General features: G+C 46.3%; 1 long non-coding RNA gene across 1 annotated transcript; it reads right to left on the reverse strand.

Annotated features, from left to right (window-relative positions):
- Positions 1–759: 759 nt before the first annotated feature.
- Positions 760–1,277, reverse strand: LOC147978094 (uncharacterized). Its single transcript, XR_015599530.1, has 2 exons — positions 1,182–1,277; positions 760–1,082 (listed from the first exon to the last, which is right to left on the reverse strand). It is a non-coding gene; the product is annotated as an uncharacterized LOC147978094 (long non-coding RNA).
- Between the last annotated feature and the right edge of the window lie 12,829 nt (positions 1,278–14,106).

Raw genomic sequence — 14,106 nt, forward strand, 5'->3', positions numbered from 1 at the left:
CATGATTTTCTCTGGCATCATGTTCACAGATCACCTCTAGACATAAAAATGGGCATTCGTGGGTTAGTGTTGGAGATGCCCTTACTTGTCATATGGTGAATGAATATATATACTAAAGGACTCTGCCACTATTAAGTCATGAGGTGTGTTTTGAGCTATATGTCGATGAGTTCCATCTCGGAGGCAAGGTTGGAAGCAACATCCATCTCGGATCTAGGCTCCATAAATGGATCTCCACATTGATGGATGATGGCGAATGCAAAGGGGTATCCTAACATGCAATTCAAGCTGATCTCATCCTAGTATTAGCCTCCGAATGATGGGACCTTATTGATTATTGGAGATCCAAACCTAAGTTAGGATAATATTTGATATAGATTACAAATCAAAAGTATTGTGTGAGACTAATTTGTTCGAGACAAACCAATATTCACCAAATTTCTATCTTGAAAAATTAGTTTTTTTCATCCAACATCAACCGTGCTTGATGATCTTACAAAAGTTTTATAAGGTTGTACCCTAAGTAATTTATTTGTGATGTGGAGAGAAGATGAGATGACAGAAGAAAACCGAGTCAAAGATCAAGTCTAGGTCTAGTTGTTAAAAAAGGCAAGCCCACTAGTGGCACTTCTACAGCTTCTATCTCCAACTTATATATATATTAGTAATACCTTGCTAGATATAGTAGAAAAGGAAGGTGGTATTTTTAACGCCTCATATATAGATCACTTAATAACACCATGTACAAAACTCAAGGCATAGCATTGAATTATGTTCTATAAAGATTTATTGCGAATAGTCATGCTAATACACCCCATGATATGGCATTGTTATTATTTTTAGCAAACCTGCACTGACATTTTCTTAGCTAGTTAACATTACAGTTTCCTTTATTGGAGCCTTGGAGTAGTGCATGCACATTAGACACCTGCACAATTTGCCAACAATAGCAGCCTCCAAATTGCATTCCTTGTCCTCAGGGCACATAAGGACTCGGGGGCAATCTTCCTGACAACTACCAATCGAATACCCACCAAACTTCTTCAGGTATTTGAATGTACACCTTTGTTTTGTATCTGCATCTACAAAATATTACCAACAAGAAGAAATTGAAATCATGGAAAGAACAATTTTGTTGATTTGGTTCATGCAACACTCTTGGAGGAACTGATTAAACGTACTTGATGCTAACACAAGAAAGGCAAGTGTTAGGAGTAGCGTCAAAGCTGCAATCTTCATCCTAACTTGTATGCGGCGTTGGTAGGAAAGTGACTGCTTGTGAGCCTTGAGGAAGAGAAAATGAGATGGCAACCCTTTTTATAGTAGGTTTGATATTAATGCTAATTATTGTAATACAAAAATAGCATGAAAACAAAGATTGGATAAGTTCTATTGTACTAAAAGCAATTAAGTGGACTTCAGGATAAGATATGTACAGACGCTTTCTAGTAGAGCAAGGAGACGAAATTAAGAGATTGCACCGTTGAGCAGACGATTTCACATGAAAAAGATAGATAAAAGAAGAGCATCTATCTCTACTCCTAGTGGAGCAGTTGGTAGTCTCGCTTCCAGGTTTTTTTTCGTCCCACCTTTTATGGTTTTTTTTGGTACCTCGTCCCACCTCACACTGAGCCGCCATGAACCAAAAAAACCACATACCGAAGCACCCACCCGCCCCCACGCACTCGAGGGCCTAACCTCCGATCGCACCAAGACAATCCAGCGAAAAAAACCTACGAAAATTAACCAGCGAAAAAAACCTAATGGAGGAGTTGGTAGTACGGTACGGTTTATTTTCAACACTTTCCTAATGACAAAAGATCACGGATCTAACTTTCCTAGCTTAGCCAAATCAACGAATCTCTCTCATTAATGCAATTTGCTTTAGGAAACAAATAATAGATTCTTTCCTACCTTAACCAAATCAACGGATCTCTCTCATTAATGAAATTTGCTTTAGGAAATAAATAATAGATTTTTAGGAAACAAATAATCTGTAATCTCTAACCTCTATCCCTAATCTCTAATTCTCTAATAATAATAATATATATATATATATATAATACCTGAAAGAAACGCAGCGTTCCGTTTCCCGTCTTACGTCGTCGAACCCTTCGTCGAGCCTCCCTCCCGTGTGCTATTGGTTTTCCCTGCGTACGTTCCACCTCAAACGTGATTCGTTCTTCTTAATTACGTGGCCCCACCCCCATGCGATCCGGTGAAAGAACCAGCAAAACCGTCATACCCACGCACGCAAGCAACGAAAAATCCATGCAAGCCATGTCTCTTCCTCCCTGTTCAAACCCTAGCCGCCCCTTCCTAGTTGACGCTGCTAGCGAGTAGCGCGTAGCACAGGCACCAGTGCGGCCCTTCCGCGGTCCCCCTTGACCTCGCAATGAAACAGCTCGTCAGCATCGACGACGAGTCGGTGCGTCCGGTGTTGATTCATGTGGATGGGTCAAGCAGGACAGGGGGCGGTGGATCCGGGACATAGCCATGAAGTCTCCTTTGATTCGCGCCCAGTATTGTCTCAAGTGCATGGGTCGATCCTGGACGGCGGGCGATGGATCAAGGACGTACATAGAAGCTTTCACCTACGCAAATGGCTGACTACTCAACCTCCTCTCGGCGGTGGCAGCGGCCAGGTTTGGTTAGCTACCATTTATCTTTAATACATGCCATGAAAGGCGATCAAGAGGAGCAACCATAAGCAGCGAGGTGTTCTAGGGCTACGAGCGCCAGTACTACGACTCTGCATCTGCGAGGTCTTCGCCAAGACCGCCACCCTCTCTGCCCATGCCTATTTCTATTCGTTGTTGTTGGTTTCGTCTTACATGGTGAGATGTAAGCAGACAAGATGAAGCAGAGGCTCTCTGAGATCCAGTCCGACGTGCAGGATACCGAATCGCTGGTAAATACTAGATTGTGTTTTATGATTTGATCATCCATTACGCTGCCTTACATACTGCCTTTGGGACACTATAAGAACTTGGCATGTGATTTTGGCAGGTGGAGGCTTCATTTTGGATGTAGGTGAATGTGTGATTTCTGGAAGCTCTGTATATTAACTTCATGATCTGCTCTTGATTTCCTTATTGGGGACTAGATTTGAAGATTTGCCAGCTACACCATCTAAAATTCAGGTTGCTGATCTGGGTACATTGCTACTCGGTCTTGCGTTCAATTGAAGTTTTCTGAGATCAACTCTTCTGAAACTTCAAAACGAGTAGTCCTCATATTTTGAGGTTGCTACTTGCACATTGTTCATCTTTCTGTCAATTTTGTTCCATTATTTTGCACTCTATCTGCCAATTTGATTGCATGGTATATGGTGTGATGGTGGCGTGGGTGCCGCATGGGGTAGGAGCAGTGCCCTACATAGGCCAGATCATGTCGGGAGCTAGCATCGCTCCAACGCCTCCATGAACGCCGCCATGATGCGTTTCATGGTGTCGCTGTCGGGTGTGACCCCCAACATCGCGATGTGTGCTCAAGCATGTCGTTTGTGGCTTCAAGCCGCCTGGTGGCCACCTTGGCATCGTGGCTAAACAAGAGGTTGGTGATGAAGAGCCTGCGCTCGTCCAGGCGGATATGGCGGAGCATCCACGACGATGTGGACGCTGCTGCAGTCGTGGCCAGATGAAGAAGCCTTAGGTCTTGGTAGATTATCTACTGATGGCATAATCCTCCAGAGCTACAATAGCCAGAAAGATGCCTTGCCGTGGGGAAGCCTCGCTACTGGAAGCGCCATCAGTGATCTGATTTGAAGAGTCCAATAAGAGGTCAATGGAATTCTCATCTCCAATATGTTCGCATTCTAACATGTCCTTGTTGATTCAGCTGTTACATTGTGTCACAGTTCACTTGTTTTTCACCCTTTTTCGTACTACTATGCACTGGAATGTCCATGTTTGCTAATTTGCAGATTGAATTGTTCTGATAAAATATGCTAATATATGTCACTTCTTTCTGAAAGGTATCCGAAACTCTTAACTGCATTGCTCCGGTGATAACTTTTTCTTATTGTTGCCATTTTGTGTTCCGGTCAATATTTTCTTCTTTCACAGACATCAGAAGTCTAGAACTGGGATAAAAATAAATAAAGTTTGGAATAAGCTAGAATCTTAATAATCTCCAATATCTTCTCCAGATGTGTGGAATCAATCATCCAGATATATATACTCGGATTGATGCAGCCATGCCCAATAAGAATCTTCATGTAAATAAATTGAAGGATTCTCTACTGATGAATAGGGAGCTGCATCAGACATCATATGGTCTTTTCATTTTCGTGGTAAGACTGGACTGACCTCAAGACTTAAGTATCTCGGAACCATGCTTTTCCTGCGTAGTTTTCAACAAGCTATTACATGGTCTATTAGGTGCATGTGAAGATTCTTGAATTTACCCTGACATTATGGAACTTTTGTGCTGAAACAATTAAATATGTTAATCTATAATGATAGCAATGAAGACACGCAGTTCCGTTATCACTACAGTGCAGATGGTCATGTGGCCATTATGGCCTATCTTCAGTATTGTGGTTAACATTGACAAGATTAATGTAATCTTCGAAACGACATGTTCCATTTTCTCTATGTTTTTTGTTTAGATGCCCTACTACTGTTTTATCACTACTAGGAAAAGGCCTATAGATAAGATTGACACTAATGGCGCACCAGGGAAGTAGTGCGCCACTACTATATACTAATGGCGCACCAGTTGGTGATGCGCCATTAGTGTGGAAGACACTAATGGCGCACCAGAAAATAGGTGTGCCACTAGTGATAATTTTTTTTTCATTTTTACATACATACTGATAGCGCATCCTACCGAAGTGCGCCATTACTAGTTCTAACTAGTAATGGCGCACCAGACAGGGAGTGCGCCAGTACTGAATTTTTTTTATTCTTTTTTTGCAAAACTACTAATGGCGCACCGCCTCACAGTGCGCCATTACTAGTTTAAACTACTAATGGCGGATCCTGTAAAAGTGCGCCATTAGTATATATATATATATATATATATATTTTTTACTTTTCTACAAAATTACTAATGGCGCACCACATGCAGGTGCGCCATTAGTAACCAGGGTTACTAATGGCGCATTTGCAGGTGGTGCGCCATTAGTAACCTGGGACCCCAACAAGATATTTTGGACAGCCACACCTACCCACTCACTTCCCCCACTTCATTCCCTCCACCTCCTTCTCCAAGCTTTCGGCTGCCTCCTCCTCCTCACCTCATTTCCACCATAGATTCATCAAAATTAAGTGCTGAAATTACCTTTTTTGATAGGTAAGTAAGGGGAAAGCTATCTTCATGATGTAGATCTATTTTTTTTCTCCCTAGCTCGCTCCAACAACGTGCACATACACTTTTTGTGGCCTAGCTAGATCTATGTATGTTTGTCGTGTTGCATATATGTTTGTGTTTGAAGGTATCGGTATTTGAAATGCGATAGTTGCCAATATTTTGCCGGAATGTTGATTCATTTCCATTTCGGCGAGAATTTTGGCACTATGCATTCTTTTTGGTCCTATTTTTAGAGAAGGTCATACCAAATTTTTTCTTGGTTCTAAAATATCGTTTTGCTCTACCCCGCAGGCGACCATGGTCCGCACGATGACCGAAGGCATCGTCAATAGGTTTTTGAGCTCCGCGAATGCCGAGATGCTTCAAAAGAACGAGACGGAGATAAGATGTCCGTGTCGAAGATGCAAGCTGAAGAGCCTTATTGCGGACCCGGATTCCGGGCAGGTGCGGGACCACCTGCTCTTGCGTGGTTTCATGGATGGCTATCGATGGCAAGGTGATGAAGATGACTATGAAGTCGTCCATGGGGGCCGGGCAAGAAATGAGGAAGGGCAACAAGACAAGTACCACTGCGGCGAGGGCGGGCGAGAAGACGAAGAATCTCCAGGACATGATCACGACGGTGATGCTATACATAGTCATCATGTAGAAGATGTCGTGCATGTGTGACACCCCAAAATTTTGACCTTGTTTTAATAACTTAAAATTTTGCCAGGAAATTAAAAATTTTATTCTCTGGGCTCCCTTTTGATTTTTTGAAACATTTCCTTTCTTATTATCATGGAGTTGTTCCCTAAAGTGAAAACCTTTCAAATATGTTATTGGACTTGTTTAACCTCTCAAGAAAAACTCTTCTTTTATTAGTAGAACTAATTACATAATTAATTTGCTTGATCTTTATTTTCTTGAAAAATGGTTTTTCAAGGTTATATGGCCATATTTGAACTACAACCATTTGATAAATTCACTTAAAATACCAACCAAAATTTGGAGTTGTCATGTGATATTTTTAAATCACTTTTATACAAAAATATCTTTTGTTCATGAGATATTTTGAGCTCTACACCCAATTCTCTTCTCTGGTCCAGAGTGCAATTTTGCACTACAACTCATTTAAATATTTCCTTCTAGCCTCCACCAAAATTATGGAATGTCAATGGTAGCATGCAATTCAACTTCATGCAAAAACCTAGTGTTGTTCTTTGAAAATTTTGAGTGAATCAACCTCTTTTCCATTCTGGTCCAGCCTTGTGATTTCTACTGCAACCCTATTTATTTTTTGCTCCAGTAACCTTGTGCCTTCTCCTACTTGTAGACAGCCCTACCAAACCCCTAAGTCCAGGAGCATGCACCCATTTGAATATTTTTGGTTCATGAAATACTGCCATTTATCTCCTGTCCAGAACTGGAGTTTTGCAAAACTTGCACTAACAAGTTTGTGCTTTTCACAAACTAACCTCACCACTTTCTTATGCATCTAATGAGACCACCATCTGGAGATTTTGGCCCCTCCAAGAAATGCCTAGGTGCCTGTGGCATTTTGTCAAACACCTTAAGTGCATGAACAACTTTGACATGAATTTCGTCATTGCACTGTGAACTTGCACCTCTGATCAAACTAACATGTCCTCTAGACTCCCAGTTACTCCTAACCTAGGTCTGCTAAGAGCCAGCCTCACCCAAGCCCTGTGGCATGCATTGGCATTTCGTCGAGCACGTTCCGTGCGTGCTCTAGGCGCGAGCAGAGCACGCGTTTTGCACGTGCCGCGCCCGAGCCAATGCGTCGCGCCCCTGGTTTTACCCACTGCAGAGCCGCGCCACGCACTCCCCTTCTCACCGCATCACGCCAAGCCGCCCCTCGCCACGTCCCCGGCAAGCCAGGAGCTAGCCGCCACGGCCACCCGACAGCCCCTGCTCATGTCGGCGCCGCCCGAGCCTCTCCCGCTCGCCACCTGCCCCCTGGAGCAGTGCGAGCTCATCCACAAGCGTGTCCGCTAGCTCTCGTCGCCACCACGACGCTCTGCCACAACAGAGAGGCGGTTCACCGGTGAACTTATCCCCGGCCGCCGCGGAACCGCCTTGACTCACCTATTTAAGGAGCCCCGAGCTCCTCCGAGCACTCGGGCAGCCTCACACCGTCCTCCTAGTGCCCCGTTGCCGTCAATTGAAGAGGAAGGGGCCGTCTTCCCCGACTCCGGCCAGTTCGGCCACCGCTGCCACCCGGCTTCGTTCGGCACAACCAGAGCCTCCCCGGCCCTCCCAACGCCACCAAACGACTCCACTTCGACTTGCGGAGCCTCCCAGCTACTCAAACCCGACCGGGAGCCACCGTAGTTCAAGCGCCCAAAACTCCCGAAGCCACCGGCCGCCGCGAAGCTCGCCGCCGGCGACTCCCTTCATCCCCACCTGACTGGCGACCACCGGGAGGACCGCACGGGAACCGCGGATCCACCCCCACCCTCGGTGTCTCGAACGGTGCTGCCGTTCACCGGCGAGCGTCGCCGGAGTTCTGCCTCTGCTCGGGGCAGAGGTAGAGGAGGGAGAGGACTGGTCAAACCTGACCAGTGGGCCCGCTGGACCCACTGTCAGTGACCCAGGCGCCGTCCACGCTGGAGTAAGTGGAGGCGTAAAACCCGTAGTACGTTTTCTCTGCCTGAAGGCGTAATCTCTTTTGAACCGTTTTCTTTTTCCTGATTTTATTAATAACAGATTTTGACCACAACTTTGACTGCCTATAACTTTTTAAATACAACTCCAAATGTGTTGATTCTTTTTCCTACCTTCCTCAAATTTTGTCTAGTTTATTTCAAGATTTACTTCAAAAAATTTCAGACATCTTTTTGGTACTGTTTTTGAAACTACATATTAATTCAAAAATATTTTGAATAGGATTTTTGGAGAGAGGAGAAAGCTTTCAAAAGTTTTGAAGTACACCCAACCTTTCCACAACTTGAAGGCAAGCATTCTGAACCCCGGAATAATATTTTTGGTGTGTTAGTTGACTCGTTTATAACACCATCTCATTTTGGAGAACTCATTATTTTATGTGGCGATGTGATCATTTGCATGAAGGCATATTAGTGATTTCCTTGCTGTTGGAAATGAATATATTTGTGATGGTAATCATCCTCATGTGCCTTGCATGCATGCCGAAAAGGAATCCGGGAAAGCCTCTGCCTTGGGTAGGCGTGAGCTTATCGCCGGTCTCCGTCGGGACGGTTATGTCCGGGATGGCATGGTAAGGTATATTGAGTGGTGATTTTGTTGGTTGAAATATATTTGTTATACATGTCATGCAGGGAATTTATAAACCTCCTGAGTCGACCGTAGACCGAGTCTTGTTCCAGTAACCCCCATACTTGCCTCGTACTACCACTTGTCCCTGCCGCAGGTAGGGTATGGTTCAGTAAGTCGTCAACCCCTTTCAAGCACACACCGTACAGAGAGGCCATGGTGGAAGATACCGGTTGTAGCCGGTAGGCAGGCCACCTGGTCCGGGGGCATGAGTGTTTTCGGATGGGACCGAGAGGGGAGGCCACCCCTTAGAGCGTGCGATATAAATTTTATCCCATGCTACGCGAGGTTGTAGCCTCCCCACTTAGAGTTTTGCTTAACAAGTGTCGTGGGTGATTCCAGAAACCGGTGAGTTAAGCTGGTGTGTGCAAGTCAGGTGTGTTTTCAATTAAAAGACCGTAGACGGAATTAGTCCCGATGGACTAAAGGAATCTGTTACTCGTGGGTAAAGAGTACACCCTCTTCAGAGATTAAACCTATTTGAATAGCCGTGTCCATGGTTAAGGATTACAGTCTGGGATGGGTCAAGTGTTGGTCTTAGTGTCGGTCTTCGGAGGAGAAATTGTTAAACCAAACTTGGATACCGACTGGTGACTTGTGAGGACCATGATTATTATTTTGTGATGGACTAACCCGTTGCATTATTTGTATTATCGAGTATCCCTGGGATGGTTCTACCTCCTGGATATTCATTGTGATTATTTATTTTATGAGCCCTTTATGTGGTGTTGCTGAGACGCCCGACTGTGGCATTGCTTGTTAATTATTTATTTTATAAGCCCTTTATGTGGTGTCGCTGAGACGCCCGACTATGGCATTGCTTGTTATTTATTTACTTTATAAGCCCTTTATGTGGTGTCGCTGAGACGCCTGACTGTGGCATTGCTTGTTATTTATTTACTTTATAAGCCCTTTATGTGGTGTCGCACAGACGCCCGACTGCGGCATTTTATTCCCACTCCATTATTGCTTATTCATGTTGCATATAAATAACATGCTTGCATGCATAATAGATGTTTTCTTTATGACTGACGATGTGATCATAGAATACTTCAGTGCATGATTATCAATTATATTATCCCAGTGTTCATAATATTTGCGAGTACCTTCAAAGTACTCACTGGCTTGTCCCTGGCTATTGTCTTGGCCAGATTTCTGCATGGAGAGGAGCATTGGGGTGACAGCCCCGGAAACTAAGCAACGGTGATAGCAGCCTCGCGAAGATAGGAGTTGACCTGGTCAGCTGTTCCTGTGGGAAATGGAGTCCCATAGACACTGATGACTCACAAACCGCTTCCGCCATCCACCACTAGAAACCAATTGTTGTACTCACAGGCCAGAATGGTCTTGTACTACATATTTTGTATTTTTTGCTTGGAATTTCTGTATCAAGTTGCTGCCTCATCAGCTAACAGTAATCCTGGGGCTGGTGAGCACGACGGCCATTTTTTGGAAATTTAATACCCGGAAAACCCGGTCGTGACAGCATGATGATGAGGAAGATCAAGACGAAGGGCATGATCATGAAGATGAAGATGCCGGAGCAGACGACGATGGAGGCTGGGTGCAGGACCCTCATATTCAAGAGCTGCTTCTCAAGCAGACGGATAATGCAAGAGTTGCCGCCCGAGAGAAAGCCAAGCTGGATCAACTGGAGATAGACGCGGTTACTCCATTGTATGAAGGCTGTAGGCCCGAGGATACCTACCTGAAAGTAACGCTCATGGCTCTGGAGCTGAAGGTAAAACACAAAATGACCGACGCATGCTTCGACGAGAACATGTCATTCTGGCACGAACGTCTTCCCAAGGGGAACAAGTGCCCGACCAGTTTCGAGGAGGCGAAGAAAATCGTGTGTCCTCTGGATTTACCGCACGTGAAATACCATGTGTGCATGAACAATTGCATCATTTATCGGGACGAGCACGCGGAGTCTACCATATGTCCGGTGTGCGGCGTCACTCGATACAAGAAGAGGAAGAAAGCTCCTCAAAAATCGGTGTGGTACTTTCCGATCACTCCTCGTCTGCAGCGGTATTTCGCGGACCCTAAGGTAGCAAAGCTCCTGCGTTGGCACACGGATAGGGAGGAGAAGAAGCGGGAAGATGACGGAAATGATCCGGAGATAAATAAAAAAAGACAAGATGCCGAGTCACCCTAAGGACGCGAGCCAGTGGCAAGCGTTGAACTTCGAATACCCAGAATTTTGGAAGGATCCAAGGAACATCGTGCTGGGCGCGAGCACCGATGGAGTCAATCCGTTTGGCAGCCAGAGAAGCACACATAGCACCTGGCCTGTGTTTGTGTGGATGTACAACCTTCCCCCCTGGTTGTGCATGAAGAGGAAGTACATTCACATGAGTATGCTAATTGAAGGGCCGAAACAACCAGGGAACGACATCAATCTGTATCTGGGGCTGCTGAAAGAGGAGCTAGACACGCTGTGGAAAACGCCAGCCAACACGTGGGACGCCGCAGAGAAAGAATATTTCCCTATGAGAGCCGCACTGCTCACGACGGTGCACGACTATCTTGGTTACGGATATCTCGCGGGGTAGGTAGTCCACGGATTTTCTGGATGCGTAAGGTGCATGGATGACACAACATATCGCCAGCTAGATAGAGATCCCGGGTCTTCGAAAACCGTGTTCATGGGACATCAAAGGTGGCTTCGCGACGATGACCCGTGGAGGAAACGCAAGGATCTACTCGATGGTGAAACCGAACCCCGAAAACGCCCGCGTACGAGGAGCAGCGAGGAAATAGACGAGCTGTTGAAAAATTGGAAAGATTGCCCACTGCCGGGAAAGAAGCAAAAGGCGCCAGAGCCGGGAAAGAAGCGAAAGGCGCCAGAGCCGCTGTTGAAGGTATGGAAAATGAGGTCTGTTTTTTAGGACTTGCCGTACTAGAAGATCCACTGTGTGCCTCACAGCCTTGATGCCATGCATATCACGAAGAAGGTGTGCGAGAGTCTGCTTGGTACCCTGCTCAACATGCCAGAGAGGACCAAAGATGGGCCGAAAGCAAGGGCAAACTTGAAATCAATGGGCATCAGGCAGGAGCTTCACGCTAATGATGATGATGATGATGATGAGGCGAAGCAGGACACAGAAACTTGTCGCAAAGGCAAAAAGGCTAAGAAGACCGGAAGTGACTACCCTCCCGCGTGCTTCACTCTAAGTCAGGAGGAGATCGAGCAGTTTTTCACCTGCCTCGTAGGAGTAAAACTTCCTTACGGTTACACGGGGAAGATAAGCAGATACCTAGACCCAGCGAAGAAGAAGTTCAGCGGGATGAAGTCTCACGACTGTCACGTGCTGATGACGCAGATACTTCCAGTTGCAATCCGTGGGATCATGGACGCGCACGTCCGTGAAATGCTATTTGGCCTATGCAACTTTTTCGACGTCATCTCTCGGAAGTCGATTGGCGTGAGGCAACTCAGAAGGCTACAGGAAGAGATCGTGGTGATACTATGCGAGCTTGAGATGTACTTCCCGCCCGCATTCTTCGACGTTATGGTGCATCTGCTGGTCCATATCGTGGAGGATATCATCCAACTCGGGCCGACGTTCCTGCACAGCATGATCCCGTTCGAAAGGATGAATGGTGTCATCAAAGGATACGTTCGCAACATGTCACGTCCAGAGGGAAGTATAGCCAGGGGCTTTCTGACCGAAGAGTGCATCTCCTACTACACGAATTATCTAGGCACCGAGAACCCTGTTGGTCTACCCGTCAATAGGCACCTCGGCAGGCTCGCTAGATGGGGTCACCATGAGGGTCGCCGCGAAATGCATGTCGACTTCGAGGGTCGACTCGTCGACTTTGAAAGAGCAAACCTAGTCGCGCTACAACACATAGACGTGGTGGATCCTTGGGTGGTAGAGCACAAAACCTTTATTGAGAAGACGTACAATGACCGAGGCCAACAGAGGACGGACGGAGATATAATCAAAGAGAACAATTCATGTTTCACGCGTTGGTTCAAGAAGAAGCTTCTGTCGTACCCTTTACATGAGGATTCTTCCGCGGAAGAACAACTCATATTCGCCTTGTCACAGGGCGCCGAGCACAACCTGATGACCTATGAGGCGTACGATATCAACGGCTACACATTCTACACCGAGAACAAGGACATGAAGAGCGATGGTTATCAGAACTCCGGGGTAACGATGGAATCCTACACCGGTAACGACAAGGACAGATACTACGGAAGGATCGAGGAGATCTGGGAGCTGAGCTACGCTGGAGAGAAGGTTCCGATGTTCCGTGTCAGATGGGCCAAGAGCGTCCTAAAAGAAGACCGGTATTTCACCACCATGGTTATACCCGAAGCCAAATCCAAGACCGCGAGCGCAAATGTCACCGCGAAAAATGAGCCATGGGTACTGGCTTCCCAAGTGGACCAATGCTTCTTCATTACCGACCCGTCAAAGCCCAGTCATATTGTCGTGAGGAGAGGCAAAAGGAAGATCATCGGAATGGATGGAGTAGCCAAGGAGCAAGACTTCGACAAGTACGGCGACCTGAAGATCGAACATGATGACGATGATGAAGTAGCAGCACACACCACAAGAAGAAGCAGGACCACCCTACCTAAAGGACGTCCGTTCCACAGAAGAACTCCATTTGCGAAAAAGAAGGGCAAGAAGATTGTGAACAGATAGCTAGCTAAGATCGATTGTATTTAAATCGTAGTCTTCATTTCTCGATTGTATTTCATGGGCACTTTTTGATATCATGAATATTTTTAAATTTCACGGGCACTTTTTGAATTCATGAATCCCTCTCCACCGCCGCTGACGAGCACCCGGCCCCCCGCACCCTCCCCCGCTCCGCCGCCGCCAATGGGCACCCCCCGCACCCTCCCCCGCTCCACCGCCGCCGCCGATGATATTTTCAAGTAACAAATTTGAATATATTTTTAAAAAAATTATTACTGTTCTTATAAAAAATATTACTGTTATGATTTAAACAAGTTTGAACATATTTAAACACAAATAAATATCAAACAACATTTAAAATGCAAAAAAATATTACAGAGCCTAGGAATAGAACCCAGGACCTCCTGGTGTGTGTGCTGCATGCTGACCAGTCGGGCTAGTGGGCAGGTTCTGATGTGGATTGGGTTAGGTGCAATATAACCTGTGCTCGGACTACAATAAAAAAAATTCTAATGGCGCACCGCTGCGGGGTGCGCCATTGCTATCTAAAAAAAAGATTTCTAATGGCGCACAGAGGTGTGGTGCGCCATTAGTAAGCTTCCCCCTAGCTATCCTCCCTCTTCCTCGCCAGATCCCCTTCGACCCTCTCTCCCTCGCCACCAGATCCACCCGCGCGCTGCCCCTACCCACGACACCGCCGCCCTGACCCTCACCGGACTCCACCCCCACCGCCCCCGCGCCCCCACCCCCGCCGCCCCGACCCTCGCCGGACTCCACACCCCCGCCGCCCCCACGCCCCCGCACCCCCACCCCCTCCGCCCTGACCCAC

This window comes from Triticum urartu, chromosome 3A (genome assembly GCF_056163025.1).
Source record: "Triticum urartu cultivar PI428250 chromosome 3A, HENAU_Tu73, whole genome shotgun sequence".
Lineage (NCBI taxonomy): Eukaryota > Viridiplantae > Streptophyta > Magnoliopsida > Poales > Poaceae > Triticum > Triticum urartu.